The sequence below is a fragment of the Felis catus genome, chromosome A2 (genome assembly GCF_018350175.1).
Source record: "Felis catus isolate Fca126 chromosome A2, F.catus_Fca126_mat1.0, whole genome shotgun sequence".
Classification (NCBI taxonomy): Eukaryota; Metazoa; Chordata; class Mammalia; order Carnivora; family Felidae; genus Felis; species Felis catus.
Window position 1 is genome coordinate 111948338 of NC_058369.1, and position 16602 is coordinate 111964939.

The 16602-nt window shown below is 35.4% G+C and overlaps 1 long non-coding RNA gene and 1 pseudogene across 1 annotated transcript in view; both read left to right on the top strand.

The window, feature by feature from the left end:
* Positions 1-16602, top strand: part of LOC123383897 — a 98020-nt gene that overhangs the window by 59882 nt on the left and 21536 nt on the right. The gene's annotated exons all lie outside the window — the stretch shown is intronic.
* On the top strand, positions 2292-5005 carry LOC101094252 (annotated as a pseudogene).

Below are 16602 nucleotides of genomic sequence, written 5' to 3' on the forward strand. Positions count from 1 at the left end.
ATGCCTAACACAGTCTTCTCTTTCTTTCTCATTATGTTTTTAGACTAGATTAGTAGAAGTTAAAATTGTATGTATGGTGTATGTATTGACATCTGTTATCATGTGTCTACAACATCCATCTTGCTTCTCTTAGAAATAGCATCTGGATTTTCCTTTGTAAACTACCTTTCCTAATCTCTATCCCTGCCAGTCAAGCCCTGATTCACACAGGGTGAATCCCATACCCAGCCCTTATCCCAAGAAGTTGAACCTGTTTCCTCATCAAAGTGATTGTTTCACAGGGGGAGCATGTGGACCAAGTCATGCCAGTAAAATATAGTGAGGTGTAATCTTGGGATTTTACAGTAAACTATTAGGAAGTTCAGGTCCTCTTTCTGCCGGCTCAGTGAGGCAGCACAACATGGAGTCTCAAGGGCAGGTTGCCATCTTTCACCTTGAGGGAAGGCCTGCCTCAGGAAAAAAAAAAAGAAAAGCCATAACAGTTGAAAGCAGACTGGACATGGAAAGAGATTCATAATGCATGTTTGAGCAGGGGGATTCCATATGAGCACTGCTGGGATTTTTACCTATGTGAGCCAATCCATCCGTTTTCTCATGACAGCATTTTGAGTTGGGTTTCTGCCCTTGTAAGCAGACGTGCTGATTTATGATTTAGTACACTGGCTTCATATGTGAAGGTCTTTAATACATCTTGCGATTTACTTTCTGACAGCACTGTGAGCCATGGAGTACTTATTTCTGTGTATCAATATTGACACAAGTAATATGCATTTTAAGTGTGAAAACATTCCTTTTCACTTCTAGAATATTTTTCACGTGTTTAATGATCTTTTATATTTCTCCTGTGATTTGTCTGTTCTCTGATTTGCCTGCTTTTAATTTAGGGTGTTAGTATATTTCTTCATATTTTAAAGCACTTTTTACATGAAAATATTAATAAATCATTTGTATATTTGTGCCATATATGTTGCAGATGTTTTCATTATTTGATTGTAATCATACTAATGCTACATATGTATGAAATACTAAGTATGTAGTTTCTTTTTGTTGTTATGGAGCTTTTACGTTTAGAATGTTCTTTACCTTCTAAAGATGAACACTTTTATAGTTGCCTTATGCTTCATTTTAAAATTTAGTGTATATTTCATTTGGGATTTATTTTGGTAGATAAAGTAATTTTATTTAGGAATAGTTTGGATGAAAGTCACAAGAATTGTGAAGCTTTCAAAGGTTAGGTTGCTTCTAATGAATACAGGGATGTTTCACGGAACCATGTTTGGGATGCAGTCACACTTTGGGGAGAGACAGGGAACCGGGATGGGCATGCTGTTTGGAGTCCATTCTTTTTCATCTCTGGCCTATGCCCTCATTCCATTTCCTCATCCTTCCCATTTGTTTTCTCTACTTCCTTGTCCCAGCGGGAACCATCCAACAATACAGAGAAAGACTAAATCTTCACTTCCAGTCCAAATTCCACTAAAACGGCCCTGTTTTTCTAGTTTGGATATGGTGCTTAATGTTGCCCTGAAATGAGGTCACATTGGATGAACCCTGGCTTTTAAGAGTCCATTCTCTGAATCAAATTCGTTATCAAAGAATCAGGGGAAGGGTAGTTACCGGGGAAGGGGTAATATTTTGAGCTGCAGACACAACCAGTAGGCATGTGGTCATTACATAGATGAAGACCTAACTCGATTATTTCCCAAATAGCTTTCCTAACAAGTATTGGTGTTCTATCCTTTCACTATTGATTTACAATGTTTTCTTTGTCATATATTAAACTCATAAGTGTATTCGAATGTGTGTATTTCCAGACAAAGATTTTCTGACATATTGGTTTCTGTCAGTTCTCATGACAACTTTATCAATTTCCCTTTCTTCTTCTTTCCAAATTTGTTGTATATATATTCATCCATTTATTCTTCCAGGAAAATTTTGCTGCATATACAAGTGAAATATATTTTTTAATGTTTGTTTATTTTTTGAAAGAGAGAGAGAGTGCATGAGCAGAGGCAGGGCAGAGAGGGAGGGAAAAAGAGAGGGAGAGAGGTAGGTAGAGGGAGGGAGAGGGAGAGAGAAGGAGAGAGAGAGAAAGAGAGAGAGAGAGAGAGAGAGAGAGAGAGAGAGAGAGAGGGAGAGGTAGAGGGAGAGAGAGAGAGAGAGAGAGAGGTAGAGGGAGAGAGAGGGAGAGAGAGAGAATCCCAAGCAGGCTCTGTGCAGAGCCCCATGGGGGGCTCATACTCACAAACAATGAGATCATGACTGAGCTGAAATCAAGAGTCAGAGTCTTAACCAACTGAGCCACCCAGGTACCCCACAAATGAAATACTTTTATAATAATTATTCTGACTTATTAAGGAAAGCTATTGTTTTTATTTATTTGTCTTATACCTGGCTACTTTTCTAATCTATGTTAATTTGAAGAAATTTGCAGTTCTCTTGGAATTCCAGTTATGTAAATTGTGCACTGGTTAATAATAGTCACTTAATCTTTTCTACTTATACCTTTTATTTCCATTCTGTGTCTCTTAGAATTGTTCAGAATATCCAATAAAGCAATAATTATGTTTATGAGTATTGTTATGAGCAATAATATTACTTGATATCTAATGACATTTACCATACGTCAGGTGCTATTAGAAATCCATTATTGCTATTATTCTAATTTTGCTGATGAAGAGACTGTGACTTGGAGAGGTCAATTAAATTGACCAAAGTTACACATCTTATACATGGTAGAGCTGGCATGCAAAAACAGGTCTGACTCCAGTAACCCTATTTTTAATGATTATCTAGACTACCTTTTTTAAAAAGGAAAATCCAATTTAATATTTGAAGGTATGCTTATATACTGAGAAAGCCTAAGAGAATTTTATGACAAAACATGAAAGGTTTCTTGCATTTCTGAAGAGGTCACTAGTAAAACTATCTGTCTTTGAAGTCTTTTGTAAAAATGATTAGTCAATACTTTTTGCAAATTTCTCCATGGTTGATGGTCTATTCAAGTTTTCTGTTTTTCTCTGGGTTAGTGTTGATAGCTACTTTTTTTCTTCCTACATAATTCTCAGTATAATTAAGAATTTCATAATTACATGGAATAGTCCATGCAAATTTTGTTTCAAGAAAGAGCTTTAATGTACATAGCTCTGCCCTTGGAGTGAAGTGCATAGGTGATAGATCTCAAAAGTTATTTTTTAGGGTGATACACCTTCCATGTGTCAATTCCAGCGCCACGGTTCCCTCGAGGAAGTTCTTCGTGGGGAGGGGAGCATGTGGAGGGGGACAGGAAGATGTATGGGTGGAAGAAGAACCTGGAGGAACTCATCACCACTCCGAACACGACCATGGTGCTGGCTGACATGACATCGAAGTGATTTGTGCACCCCCCCCCCCCCAACTGCCTAATCGACTTTGTCCGACAGAAGCTAGATCCCAAGATTGCTGTGGCTGTGCAGAACTGCTACAAAGTGCCTAACGCAGCCTTTACTGGGGAGATCAGCCCTGCCATGATCAAAGACTGTGGAGCCACATGGGTAGTCCCGGGGCACTGGGAAAGAAGGCGTGTCTTTGGGAAGTCAGATGAGCTGATTGGACAGAAAGTGGCCCCTGCCCTGGCAGAGGGACTTGGAGTAAACCCCTGCATGGGGGAGAAACTAGATGAGAGGGAAGCTGGCATCACTGAGAAGGTCGTTTTTGAGCAAACCAAGATCATCACAGATAATGTGAAGGACTGACTGGAGCCTATGAGCCTGTATGTGTCATTGGTATTGGCAAGACTGCAACGCCCCAACAAGCTCAGGAAGTACAAGAAAAGCTCCAGGGATGGCTGACGTCTAATGTCTCTGGCGCAGTGGCTCAGAGTACCCGTAGCATCTATGGAGGTTCTGTGACTGGGGCAACATGCAAGGAGCTAGCAAGCCAGCCTGATGTGGATGGCTTCCTCGTGGGTGGGGCTTTCCTCAAGCCCAAGTTTGTGGATATCATCAATGCCAAACAATAAGCCCATCCATCTTCCCTCCTTTTCCTGATAAGCCAGGGAGTAGGTAGCTCAGAAGCCCAGTGACTGTGCTTCTACCTCCCACACATCTCCACCCCTCACATGCTTCTGATGGTGTCACCTGCCCCCTTCGTGGCCAAACTATACCCCTTCCTTATCATTTACATCTTATCCTATAATGGTTGGGACCAGGCCAGTCCCTTTTCCACCTACTGTCATGTTTGGAACTAAACATGTCACCAAGGTGGCTCCTCCTTGGCTGAGAGGTGGAAGGTGTGGAATTTGTTCATGGGTCTCCTCAGTCCCCAGTGAGGGTAGGAGAGAGAAGCCATTCTCCTCCCCCGTCTTGTGCCATGAGACAAAGAGCTGAGAGAAAGTCCTGTTCTCCCCACAGAGGCCAGGGGTGCTCTTCTCCCCCATGGTGCCAGCGTCTGTGTGTGTTGTATATGTGAGCAATCTCACTGCGTGGGGAAAATAAACACCTGGCACTAAAAAACCAATAAACAAACTTTTTTTTTTAAATAAGAAGGAAAGAAATAGTGTGCAATGCAATTGTTAAATCATATCCAAAGGATTTCCCTTCTCATTCTTGATTTAAGAAAGCCAGTGTATCAGAAGTTGCCAGATGCATGCAAACTTGTTACCTTTTTGGCATTTGAGCATATTTTTACATTGTGTATTAGTACATCATCATCTAAATATGTTAACATAATAACTGCAATTAGTACACTCTGTAAACAAATGTGCATTTACTCTCAGACTATGGGTATGAACAGATTAAATGTACAGGTAGAGCAGCCATTGGAGTATGCCCAAAATACAATAGGGTGGATTGTGTCATTCTAGTTTGGCATATACAAAGACAGATGTGTCTGCTGGCATTCTTTAGACACAAATCTTGGCGAATTCAGATGAGAAAAATTGGCCTGAGTTGACTGTATTTTCAGTATGGTTGAAATGTAGTAATTAGTGACTTTATCAATAAAGCAGATGGAAAATTGCGTTCAATTTTGTAGCCACTCTAATTTTATTCTAGATATAATAATGCATTCACCTGTTGGTATTTTGTTGTATTGATCAAGTAGGTTGCATGGTTGAGAGTAGTGAACTTAGAACTCAGTTTTGGTCTTAACTTTGACAGTGATTTTCAATTTTGGACAGATACTTTATCTCTTAGAGCTTTATTGGATCATCTATAAAAGATATAATGATACCTATATGCAGTCAAGGAAAGAGAAAACATTATAAATTTATTTAAAAAAACATTTTATTGAGGCTCAAACCAAAAGGGCCAGAAAGTTTAAACACCTTCCTCAGGGCACAGAGTTTACAGGGGGATTTAGACCATTATCCTCTTCTAATAGAATCTAATTCTAGATTCTATACACTTAGTGGCATTGACATGCTTTTAATTAAAGCTGTAGCAGCTGAATTAGTCTTACCCTGTAGACAGGTTAATGATACTATTAATTTTGTAAAATACGTGCATTTTTGTTTGTTTTACAGATCTTTAAACATTCCATTAGTGACTGAAAGAACAGTACTCATAATAGTAAGAAAACGTTAGATTAATGCATTTATATGTAACTGTTACTTTTCGTACTGTATGTTAAAAAGAACTGGGTAAGAATTGAGGATAAATAATTAAACATATGTGGCAGATTTGTGTTTTCTAAACATGGCCACAGTATGTCCTATCCCATGCTTTGATTTTATATGTGATTTTGAGAAGGGAGTCTTTTACTTGATCTTGAGCTTAGATGGACTTGTGACTACATGGAAGTCACCCTCTGTGACTTCTGAGACAGGTTCTGCCTTGATGTCTTGAATGTTCGCTGTGAAAGCCTGAGCTACTATGTAAGCAGTTCAGTTTCTCAGAGGCTGCCATCCTGTGAGGAAGTACAAACTGGCCTGTGTGGAGAGGTAACATGGGGAAACCCTGAGACTACATGAAGAGAGAAATGTATAGCCAGTCCCCACCTGTTGTAGCCCTAGTTACTGTCTACTTGAAACCACAGCCCAAGTCAGAATCACTCTGCTGAACTCTTCCCAAATCTCCCAATTTCCTATGGTTGGGAAAAGAGACATGCATTTAATGGGGTGATTTCTGAGAAATAGGCAGATGGAGCCTTTAAAAAAAAGTTTGTGTCTAATTTTCTCTTTGAAGTCATCTACATGGTTGTAATAGAAAATCTTCCCTCCCTTGAGGCAAACTGCTTCATTATCTTCAGGAAAGTTTACAGGACAGACCCATATTTTGAATGAGTGGCTTTTGTTTTGACTTGTTAGAAATTACAGAATGTTCTGGATTCTCCATCTGGGTTGAAGCATTGTAGGCAGGTACAGAGCACTCTGAATATTCAGATAGTCCAAAACTGAGTTCATTCAGTGGAAGCAGCTGCTCAGAAAGACCAGAGGTTTGGGAAGGTATTACTCATCTAAAGGACGTGGAATGAATGAGCAGTCAAATAATCTAGTTGAGATCTTAAGTCATAAGCAGACGCCAGTTGACATCTGGGCTACATGTGTTCTACAACTGATGTTCATCAACAAGCTATGATTTAACATGCTGGATGGCTGTCTAGGTGTTAATCCATCTTAGATATTGAGACTGAGATAGCAGTTTTTCCGCCAACTTTATGTAAAACATCATATTTGAAATTTGAATGGAATTGTCTTTATTTTGGTTGTTATTATATTCCCTCAAAACTGTGAATTTAATTGTAGAAATGAAATCTTGATACACATTTTTAAAATTCTACATATGAAGTCTAGCACTTGAATACATAATGTGTAACACAGCTACAAATATTCAAATCTTAATCACCAATTTTATTTAACAATTGTTTTTACACCTTAAGTGTGCCATAAAACCTAGCTATTTCTACAAAATTTATCCCATCATCTTTAGTAAATAAAAATCTGAAAATATCACTCTACCTTATAATTACCTCCATAAAAAATCAGCGACATAAAACTGAAAAATATAAGGAACCTCCCCAGATGTGTAATGATAGTATAAATAAACCACTAAAGTCCTTTATAAATGCTTTTACAATAAATGCCAATAAAATACACTCCACACTACACCATTTCTAAGGAAACATTAACCATGAACTTACCTGAATATGCATAATTAAAATAGTAACTCTGGATGGTGTTGATAGTTCATGGGTTAAGCACTGGAGAGATTCATGTGAGCAAAAGCATTTTATTTCTATATCAGCTAATCTTGACTTTAAGGAACAGCCTCTAATTCTTTACATCTCTAAAACAAACAAGCCTTATGCCACCTGTTACTTTATGGGGTACTTATATAGGCTTCTGGCTTTTTCCTCAATTACATTTCCATTTAGAATTATGTGTGGCCTATGTGTAACCTCACACCACAAGTTTTCTTTTAAAGTTTTATCTCATTTAATGATCACTTCTTGTACTGTAAGAAGTAATTGCTAAAGTTGTTTCCTTAGTTATATTTTCTTTTTTTTTTCTTTTTTGTACTTAATGCACATAGTGTGTGGTAAACTTATTCATACAACCATCACATTTGAATTGTTTATTCTAATTTATCTATAACTTCTGTTTACTGGCTAAGGAACTCTTACTTTTTTAGACCACTCCATTTTCTTTTTGTTTCTATCAACAAGGCTAGCTCTTGATATTTTGGGGGATTTTCTGTAGAGACAATGCTTTATTCATCTCACGAGACTTATTAAAAACATTGGGGAAGGGAGATAAATGAAACCATGAAATCAGAACATTAAAGTGAGGTATAGATACTTTGGGTGGACACCAAGGCTCACTACTACACCAGCCTCTAAGTCCACTTGATTCAAATTGTAACTCAGAAAAATACACTTTAGTTTCATAGCATTTTGAAATTTTTTGAAATTGTATTTTTCATGTTTTCTTTTTTCTTTTGTTTTCTTTGGCTTTTTTTTTTTTTACAATATTTTAAATTGGAGATGTCAATTGCTTAAATGCTATGGGTCTCTTATAATTTTAGTTAAGACTCATATCAGAGGACTTGACAATAACTGGGAGTAGCAGCTAACAGTTTTGTGACCATTCTCCATAGGCAATATCTAAGGTCTGTCCTAATTGAGAAGTTGTTTCCCTTTCCTGTCATTTAAAGAGGAAGAAAAAAAATTGTTTGTGCCCTCTAATTTAATCCAAAATCTTGGAAGAGTCACTCTAACCACTTTCAAGATCTGGTCTGGGAGTAAAAATGAAAGTATTTTAAATTTCACACTGCACTAATTTTAGGTGCAACTTTGAAATTTCTCCTTCTCTTAGATTTGACAAATGTTGCCTAGTGTTTTCATAACGACATAACAGTTTTGTGTAGTACACAATCAAAATGTCATTATAGCATATTACCCAACCACTGAACATGGCACTCTTTGCCAAACAATCTTTTCTTAGTACATGTGTTTCAAAAGCACTTACTCTGTAAATGAAAGATTGAGGCTTAGCTGACCTAGATTGAGCTGTGGGGATTTAAAATCCAGGGATCAATCATTTTGGGTCTACCTCAGTTCAATTCCTTTTTTCAATTTTTTGGATGACTCAGTGGATTCATTCCAGTTTTCTGGACAAAGACAATCTTTCATTCTTGCTTTAAAAAAAGCCTCAAAAATGAAAACAAACAAACATGGTGAAATAAGGATGATTAGATGATCCTCTTTTGAATAGGATACCACAAGTAGCTTCTGTTTTATATTCAGTTGAGAGAAACTGGAAATTGTATTTTCAGTGTCTCCGTATTTTCAGTGGAGATTGACTGAGAAGCCCAAGCAGATACATAGTTTTATTTGGCAATAAACCTATCTTCACAAAGACATCTCCTTTTCAGCTATGATGTTTGATAATATTTAACGTCTTTCCTCCTAAGCCCCGAGATGAATGAAAAATTCTTTTATCCCTTACTTATGAAGAACCAACAATAGAGAGACCCAACGCTATGGCTCTTCTACTTTTAGTCCTATAATTAATGAAAAAGCAAAGATGAAAACTTTGAAGAGTCCACAGTAAATACAAAATTTTTGAAATGTAATTCTACAAGGAGGAGTTCTTTTTTAAGAGTTGGCATTATTTCTGATTCTGCTTGCTTTTTAGGAATTTAGCAACCCAATATTTACTGGAAATGGAAAATACAATTGAACTTAACACTTTTGACTCTAAAAGAAAACCAATCTTATGTAGCAATTTGATTACATATTCAGACATGATTTAAATATACAATGACAATAAGCTTCAAAATACACTTATTTTCTAGCATATCTTATTTGAAAATTTATTGTATATTGAGAAGAACTTAGAATAGAAATAAAAGAATTAAAATTTAACGTTATACTTTAAAAATATTGAAATACAGTTGACACACAATGTTACATTAATTTTAGGTGTGCAACTCAGTGATTCAACAAGTTTATATGTTATACTATTTATGCTCACAAGTGTAGCTACCACCTGTCACCATACAAAATTATTACAGTACCATTGTCTATATTCCCTATGCTGTACCTTTTATTCCTTTTATTAGAAGGTTCTCTTGTTTAAAACATTCAATAACTTACACAGAAAAAGAAACAGTATAGACTTCCTTTTTTCACTCTGATGGAATAGTGGGATCAAATTTACTCTCTCACATTAAACAACTGTAAATCCAAACAAAATAAGTGGAACATTTCATTTTCAGGAAGTGGCCAAAAGGTAGCACAGAATGTTGATCCTTAAGAGAAGGAGAACAAAGTATGTGAATCTCATAACTGCCTCAACTCATGGCCTTAAGTTTCCAGGAGGTGGTGTAGTTAAGAGAAATCTCAACAATACTTAGAAGCCTTGTGAAGTTGGTGAGAGAGAGTTTGGAGAGACCAGGTCACCTAGAATTTGTGGAATAAAATAGCAATATGAGGGAGCAACACATACACAGAGTTCCAAATATCTGCATGGTATCCTTTTGAGGTTTTAGCTGAGCCCTGCGGTGCACGTACATGTGAGGAAAATACACGAAAGTAAGTAACCAGCAGGAAGGAGTAGACAAGGCAATCTCTGGAGCTCACATGAGGCTGGAAATAATCTACATTGCCACCAGCCAAAGTGGAAATATTTTCTAATATATAGGGCATTGGGTGGAATCCTCAGAAGTGTATTGCCCTAGTGGCAAAACAAAATTATACTCAATTAGAGGCTTTTCTGAAATTGTTCTTAAAAGATAAAAAGCCGGTCTCAAAGTATAAAATGATTCCGTTGAAATTAGCTGCATCCCTAAGTTAAAATCAGACAATATTTGGTGCGCCTGGGTGGCTCAGTTGGTTAAGTGTCCAACTTTGTCTCAGGTCGTGATCTCACAGTTTGTGGGTTCGAGCCTGTGTTGGGCTCTGTGCTGACAGCTCAGAGTCTGCTTCTGATTCTGTGTCTCCCTCTCTCTGTCTTCTCCTCCCCTGGTCACACTCTGTCTCTCTCTCTCTCTCTCAAAAAATATTTAAAGTAATACAACAAATAGAATTCATACTTCCTGGAATCATGTTAAAAATTACTAGGCATGCAGATAAGCTGGGAAATTAGGCGCATGAGAACTATGAGTCAATCAGTAGGAAAAGACCCAGAAATGACACAGATGACAGAATTTGCAGAAAAAGATGGAAAAACAGCTATTATATGTTCAAGAAGGTAAAGAGAAATGAATATTAATAAGAGAAAAACATATATAGAAAAGACTCAGATGAATTTCTAGAGATGAAAAACGTAACATTTGAAACGAAAAATACAACCAAATGCCTTAATGAATACCAGGTTCAACATTGCAGAAAAGTTATTTCAGTTTGAACATACAGCAATGAAAAACATACAAACCAAAGTCCAAAGAGAAAAAAAAATCTGTAAAAAAGTAGTGGGAAACTGAACTGTGGGACATTAAGTATTCTAACATGTGTTATTGAAGATTCACGAGGAAGAGGTAGCGGAATAAAAATGATAATAAAAGAAATAATGGTAAAAAATCTTCCAAATTTGTTGAAAACTATAAAACCATAGATCCAAAAACTCAGTGAACTCCAAGAAGATATATGGAGAAAACCACACAATCGTATCATATCCAAATATCTGATAAAGAAGTAATGAAGAGACAGTTTACAGGTAGGCAGAGGAAAAAAGACAGTACACACATGGAACAAGTATAAATATGACAGCAGAATTTTTGTCATGAACTTTGCAGGTGAGGAGACACTAGAGTAACATCTTAACTGAAAGAAAAAACAAACAAACAAAAAATTTCTATTCTAGAATTATATGCAGCAAAATACCTTCCAAAAATTAAAGAAAAATAAAGACTGTTCCAGACAAACCAGAGAGAACTCATTGTCAGCAGACCTGTGCTGTAAGAAAAGTTACAGGTAATTTGTCAGGCAAAATATTATAGCAGGTTAAAATTTATATCTTTGTATAGGACTAAAGATCACTGGAAATACATATTTAAAAAATCCTTGATATATTACTGACAAAGAAAAATAATAAAATATTTAAAAATTATACCATGTACAAGTGAATTATCACATAATCGAATTCCACTATTGGGTATTTACCCAAAGAAAATGAGAACACTGATTCAAAAAGATATATGCACTCCTGTGTTTATTGAAGCATTATTTACAGTACCCAAGATATGGAAGCTATCTGAGTGTCGACTGATAGATGAATGGATAAAGAAGATGTGGTATGTATTTACAATGGAATACTACTCAGCCCAAAAACACAGGTGAGATCTTGATATTTTCAATAACAAGGATGGACCTAGAGGGTATGTTGTTAAGTGAAATAAATCAGACAGAGAGGACAAACACCATATGATTTCACTCATGTGAAATTTAAGAAAGAAATGAGTAAACCAAGAAAAAAGGAGACAAACAAAATATCAAACTCTTAAATACAGAGAACAAACTTGTGGATATCAGAGGAGGAGGTGGGTATGGGAAGGGATGAAATAGGTAAAGAGGATCAAGAGTATATTTATCTTGATGAGCACCGAGTAATGTATAGAATCGTTGAATCATTATACACCTGACACTAATATAACACTGTGTGATAATTAAACTTCAATAAAGAAGTACAGATTGTGGAATGATAGATTGCTCTCTTATAGGTCTTAAGAGAGAATGAATTAAAAAGAACTTTAAATCATGGTCTTTATTATATACTTGATTTTTTTGCTCAAAAATGTGAAATATATGACAAAAATAGAAAGGATGGGAGGAAGTAATTGGAACTATATTGTTTTAAGAGTCTTTCAATATATATGAAGTAGTATGATATTTAATGGTAGACCATAATAAATTAAATGTGTATGATGTAATCCATAGAGCAATCAATAAAGAAACAAAGAGTTCACATGAAAAGCAAATAGTGAGGATAAAATGGAATCACACATAAACTTTTTTTCAGTTAATCCAAAAGGAGATAAGAAAAGAGAGACAGGAAGAACAAGTAGATGGAACAAATATAAAACAACTAGTAATATTTCAACCATATCAGTAAACACACTAAATGTAAATGTTCTATACACTCCATTTAAAAAGCAGGGATTCCCAAATTGGACAAAAAACAAGACACAACTATATGCCCTTCCCAGAGACCCTTCTTTAAATATAAAGTAAATTGTTAGAAAAAGGACCTACTAGTGTGTATTTAAATATATTACATATATCTATTTTTTGTTACCCCTTACTTTGATATATTATTATCTTCTTTGTTTTATTTTCATATATTTCCTTCCATATTTCCCATGTTTTATTGATGCACTCTTCTTATAATGAGGTTAGGAAATGTTCCATGAGAATTTTTCTTTTAATAAAAGTAACTCCCCAGTTTCTATTTCCTGCCCATATTTGAAGGTACTGTGCTTATTAATGCATTTCCACTGTTTGTTAAATGGAAAACATAAAATATGGTAATGTAAATAATAAGTAAAGCATCATTTCTCCCCTTTCATGACCACCAGTTTGTCCTCTGTATTTATGGGTCTGTTTCTATTTTTTTGTTTGTCCCTTTTTTTTGTTTTTGTTTTTTTTTAGATTCTACATATGAGTAAATCCTATGGAATTTCTCTGTTTTTCTCTAAGTATTTCAGTTAGCATAATGTATAAAATGTACCACATCTTCTTTATCCATTCATCTAATAGTGGACACTTAGGTTGCTTCCTTATCTTGGCTATTGTAAATAATGCTGCAATAAATATAAAAAAAGTATATTGTTGTAACATTGCTCAAAGTTAGGGGATCAGATGAAACCTGTAGTTTTATCTTTTATTATTTTCATGCTCTTACCAATTAATAATGGTAAAATGGCCTAGACCTTAATTACTAATTGACTTATTCTTTTTTTTTCTCTCTGAAGTCTGTGACCCTAACATTTATATTATATGAGGATACATACTATAAAAATAATTATGTTGTATTATTACAAAAGTGGTTATAGAAGACACTCTTCATGATTACAAAACAATCTTATAGAGTCCTCGGGTAATGGTCTAATAATTGCAAATCAAAAGAATTTTACTTTTGAAAAAATGCATATTTTTATACATAGCATTTATTGCTATGTACTTCCATTACTCAGGTGGAAGCAACAGCACTTTAATAAATTAGAAGTTTCTTAAGTTGGGGGCGCCTGGGTGGCGCAGTTGGTTAAGCGTCCGACTTCAGCCAGGTCATGATCTCGCGGTCCGTGAGTTCGAGCCCCGCGTCGGGCTCTGGGCTGATGGCTCAGAGCCTGGAGCCTGTTTCCGATTCTGTGTCTCCCTCTCTCTCTGCCCCTCCCCCGTTCATGCTCTGTCTCTCTCTGTCCCAAAAACAAAAAAAATAAACGTTGGAAAAAAAAAATTAAAAAAAAAAAAGATTCTCAATCTCTCTCTCTCTCTCTCTCTCTCTCAAAAAAAAAAAAAAGTTTCTTAAGTTGAAAAATCTCTGTCCTCCTAACATACATTATGTATGTGTCTTTACTTTGCTTTCAAGACTTTGGTTTAATGTAGTGAATGTCATTTTGTTTTTCAAATACTAATTACAGATTAGTTACTAATTAGATACTAATTACATATCAGTTGTTCTTAAATTCATTTTTTAAAATAAAAACTCATTTGGAAAACACGTTAAATAGGAAGATTACCCCAAGTTCTTTAGAGATTTCTATTCAAAATGTGTGGTGTTATGTCCAAGAATAAGCATTTCTGACAGTCTACCCAGGTAATTCTGGTGCTAGTGGTCCAGGGACAATTTGAGAAACACTAAACTTTCTGAGTTTGTATTGAACAATTGCCAGTAATTCTTTTTTTGTTTTTAATTTTTTTAATGTTTATTTTTGAGACAAAGAGCATGAACAGGGGAGGGTTAGAGGGAGAGGGAGACACAGAATCCGAAGCAGGCTCCAGGCTCTGAGCTGTCAGCACAGAGCCTGACGTGGGGCTCGAACTCACAGACCTTGAGATCATGACCTGAGTCGAAGTCAGAAGTTCAACCAACTGAGCCATCCAGGCGCCCCTTTTTAATTTTTTAAAATGTTTATTTACATTTGAGAGACAGAGCATGAGCAGGGGAGGGGTATCAGCAGCCTATGAAATTGTCTCTTCACATATTCAAATACTTGGTTTGGCATACTTTAAAATTTTTACCAGTCCAGTGTATTACTGTAGCTTTAATCTGATATCTGTGGTTACTGTTTTACCTATCTTTACAGAAGCATTGCCCTTAATTAATTTTGGGAGTTGTTAGTATCTTTTCAATAGTAATCACTTATGGGCTAGAGGTTGACAGTTGTCTTTCAGTTTCTGGCTTATGTTTAACTTGGGTTTGTGGTGTACTGAAGATTTTCATTTTAATTGAATCAAATATGCAAAATAAAATGATAATGAAGAACATGGACTTTGGATCAAGTCTTGGTTGCATGTAAGTCCTAAGACCTTGGGCTGCTTAACCTCTCTGAGCCTCATTTGTATAATGGGAATAACAATAATACTACTTCACAGGTTCCTAGTACAGCAGTACAGAGAAGGTACCTACTACATGTTAGATTTCATAACTTTCAAAATATTTCTTTATGGATTTTAGTGTTTATGGCTTTAAAGAAATGCTTCTGATATTGAGGTCATAAATATATCCTCGTATATTTTCTTAAAAATTTTATTGTTCTGTTTTTCATATTTAGATTTGTATTTAGATCATCTGGAGTTTACTTTTATGGATGGTATACAGTGGGAATCTAACTTTTTTCTCTATGGCTAACAAATTTCTCCACCATTACTTACTTATCTATCCTAGTATTACCTTGTTCATTTATAATAATGCTACCCTCTGTGATTCGGTATGTTCTTATGTATGCAAAAGTATCTTTCTGTATTCTCTGTTCTGACTGATTTATATAAAACATGAATTATTACCAGGGTTTTAAATTTTATTTTAGCTTTACAGTGTTATCTAGTAGAGCAAGTCACTCTTCTTTTACTTCTTTAAACTTTTCTTGATTATTTTTGCCCTTTACCCTTCCATATGAATTTAAGAATAAGCTTGTTATGTTGATCTCTCACACACACACACACACACATACACACACACCTTTCTGTGATTATAATTGAAATTCACTGGAATTGTAGATTATTTTGGGTAGAATTGATATCTTCAACATACTGAGTCTCTGAATTGTTCCATCAAAGAAAATGGTATAACTTTTCAGTTATTTAAATAATATTTTTATTCTTGCTTTTACTATATTTTAATGGAGAAATCTCAGATTAAGTTTTTCAGGGGGGGACCTTACACATTTTTAAAGTATCTTTTTCTGTTTATTTGTTGCTACTATACAGAAGTGTAGTTGAGGAGCGCCTGGGTGGGTCAGGTGGTTAAGTATCTGACTCTTGGTTTTGGCACAGGTCATGATCTCCCAGTTTCATGGGTTCAAGCCCCACATCAGGCTGTGTGCTGGCAGCAGGAGCCTACTTGGGATTCTCTCTTTCCCTCTCTCTTTGCACCTCCCCCACTTGCACTGTCTCTATCTCAAAAAATAAACTTAAAGAAATTAAAAAAAAAGAAGTACAGTTGATTTTTACATGTTAACCTTTAATTCAGAAAGCTTGCTGAACTTTCTTTTTAGGTATAATAATTTTTCTATAGATGCTTATCCATATATTATGCAGAAAATCATATTTGTGCAAGAAGTAACACTTTAGTTTTTCCTTTCCATTTTGTAGTTTCTATTTTATTTCCTTGTCCTAGTTTATTTATGAGTGTTTGCTATTCATTTTTGCAAAATTCTTGTCAACAGGATATACATGGATTTTCTCTTGTATTATATAGGATGAAATTACATGTCTTTTAATAGATAAGTGGCTTTTTTGCTTCTTATAATTTCTCAGATATTTGTAATAATTTCAACTTTTTTATTTTGCAGTTTCTATTTTTCTGCCCCTCATCATGTTTCCCTACCTTTTATTTCTTTAGTTTTATGGGAACTAAATATTCGTATTTGACTAAAAAAGCCTGAGTTTAGATGGCATTATAATTTTTTTTTTTAATTTTAGAGAGAGAGAGTGCACATGAGTTGGAGAGGGACAGAGGGA